Here is a 3,113-nt window from a genome sequence, read left to right as displayed (position 1 = left end):
ACAACCAGTCATTTTACTTTAGTACAAAGATTTACCATACAACAACCTTTCTTACATAAAATCTTTCTTCTTTATAACCTTCTTTTCATAGCTAGGGGGCATGGCTAATTCCATATATACTCAGACCTTATTTAGAATTTAATGTCTCCAAAATAAATTGAACAATTTTTAAAAGTCAAAGCAGTTTATGACCTTAAAGCATTTAGCAAACCTCATATCTGTCCTGCATAATTTAGACAAAATGTCTTTATTTTATCAATAATCTTCAAAGCTGTTTTTATTTCCCAAAGATTACTAAATCCACATGAACCAAAAGGCATTACAGTTTTTATATTGCTTTCAAAATATTTAAGTGCTTATTTGTGTTTAAACCAATTAATTAGAGTTCTTTTATATAAACGTTAAATACAACACATATATATTTACACAGACAGAAAGACAGAATATTACTGCAGTCGTTGTAAGATTTTTCATTTCCCATTTTTTAAGTTTCTTAATTGGTTATTGGCTTTAGGGTGGAGTCCCTGGAAGAACAGGACCAGGAAAGGGATTTGTTGGGCCTCCTGTTTTTCCTAAGAAGTCTAGGCTATCAGAGCTTGAATATCCACTTTTAAGTAAGCTGACTTTTAACCATAGCACTCTTTAATAAAGTGCTTTTAAAATTTTTTATTACCTGAATTTAGCCAGACCAAACAGCTGATATTTCTGGCTTTTGAACTTTACCAAAGGTAACCTCCCAGGTACGCAGAGAAAGGAAAATTTCAGATAGTCCATGGAGGAGAATAGACTAGAAAAGTTCCACAGATATTAAACCAAAAAGGACTTACTTCCTAAGCAGGGAATTCAACCTGGACTGCCAGTGTGAAAGGCAAAACCTTAGCTACTGAGTTACAGCACAGGCATTCTCCACTACTCTTCCTGAAAGGTATCCAGAGTAGTTAACTTTGAGCTTGCAAAGGCTTTTAACTACTCAAGATAATGTTTAGAGCTAACTCTGACATAAACCTCCAAATTCCTTTTCCCTAGAATGCAGAGACCAAGAGAAAGTACTGCCTTTTATTTACGAGGTCAAGCTCCCAAGGACATAAAACAAAATGGAGATAAACAGTGATTTTTACCATTCATTTGACCATTTGCACAGAGAGAGAGAAGCCAGAAATCTGACTGGTAAGAAATTCTTACCCTTTTGCCAGCATGCCAGGCTTCTAGTTTCACTTTCCCTGAGCGGCCCTGGTGACTCAGCTTGCTGCACTATCATGGTGGGGCCAAGTTGCATCAAAAGGAAAAATTATCCTTTTTTGCCCTGGCCACAGAACATAGACATTAGCCACTCTGATTAGCACCCAATATCAAACTGGCAAGGCTCAAGCTTGCCCCTGGTTGGGCCCCATCATCGTTAATCCAATCTCCAACCAGGAGTTTCAACATGTGGTCTCTGGGCAAGATGGTCACCTTGAGTAATAGAAAAGATAAGAAAGGGAAAGGAGAGAGAGAAAAGCATTGCCTGTGACAGGATGGGGAAGGCAAAATGATCAGGGAGGCCAGAGAAAGACCCACTCATTGCAGCAACACTGAAAAGTTCAGGCAGCTGCTTCTCAGTAGCAAAGGGATCTTTTCCAGCAATCCCATCATCTCTCAAGTTTCCCCTTCTAGGGAGGAAAAATCTCCCCATATCCCACAATCTGTCACCTACAGCCATTAGTAAAGAGTGCAAGGTAGACTACTCCAAAAAGAATAGCAGTTGACATGCTGTAGTGCCAAACCCAATCTTAGCCAAAAGGGACTTTACCAAGAGCCCTCATTTTTAAAATGTACTTCAATACATTGTTGTTCATTCTGAACATTCCACTGTAAGTTATTTTTAGTAATATTTTGCTGTTTCTCTGAGACTTTGCTGCCTCCCAGGCCTCATGTATAAGCCAGAAGGAACTCAGTTTTCCAGAAATTAAGGATCCCATTTTTATCTAAAATATTGGCTTTACTCTCAGGTTCTCTTGATTAACTTAGCCAATGACTTTTTCCTACCTTAGCATGCAAGAAAAATAATACAAAGGGGTATAACACAAAAATCCCATGAATTTTCAAAAGCCAAATTTTATAATCCCTGCAATATTACTGCTTACTACCAGTTCCTTTCTGAACAAGTCAGATGTAAGAGGCCTCTAATGGGATCCCAAACAGTTAATTCCCGAATCAAATCCATTCCTGGACCCAGTCCAGTTTCTGTCAGAATGCCAAACCCAGTTTGGATCAGAAATTTGCTCAAAGAAACTCGGAGAACTCAAAACACAAATCTGTGGAGCTCCAAAATCTGAGAGGGAGCTTACCCACAATCCCCAGCTACTCTGAGAGATCAATTGACACACGTGGGTCCTGCAGGTACCTTGAATGTTCACTCAGAGCTCCTGGGGGTCACTAGAAGCTCCACTTCGGATCCCATTTCTGACATAATCTGATAAAATAAGAACTTTAGCCTAATTAAATTTAAAAGAGTTTAATTGAACAATGAATGATTCGCAAATCAGGCAGACCCCAGAATCACAGAAGATTCACAGAGACTCCAGGGGTGCCTCATGGTCAGAACAAATTTATAGACAAAAAAGATAAAGTGATGTACAGGAATCAGAAGTGAGGTACAGAAACAGTGAGATTGGTTACAGCTTGGCATTTGCCTTATTTGAAGACGGTTTGAACATTCAGCAGTCTATGAGTGGTTGAAGTATGGCCACTGGGTTTGGCCAACACACAGCCAGTGTTACAGGTGCATACTATTAAGTTAGATTTCCTATTTTGTCTGACTATTAAGCTAGGTTACAGTTCATCCACAATGACTCAAATATAGAAACACAGAGTCATTCTTAAGCCATGTTTTGTCTGCTTTAATAATGAATGGAAGAAATTTTGCAGTTTGGTCAGGAAAGAGATCTCTGAGGATGTGTCATTTAGCTGTTACCTGAAGTTTGAAAGAAAACAACCAAATTGAAAACAATCAATTAAAGATGGGATGCATATTCAGAAGAGTAAATGGCATGGGGCAGAGGGAAGAGGGTGGTAAGAAAAATCTTGGCATGATTTAGGAGAAGAAAACCCTTTCAGTTGCGGGAGTATGAGGA

This window comes from Pan troglodytes, chromosome 1, assembly GCF_028858775.2.
Source record: "Pan troglodytes isolate AG18354 chromosome 1, NHGRI_mPanTro3-v2.0_pri, whole genome shotgun sequence".
NCBI classification, from domain to species: domain Eukaryota; kingdom Metazoa; phylum Chordata; class Mammalia; order Primates; family Hominidae; genus Pan; species Pan troglodytes.
The sequence above is the reverse complement of the archived record's forward strand: the minus strand, read 5'-3'. Positions refer to the sequence as shown.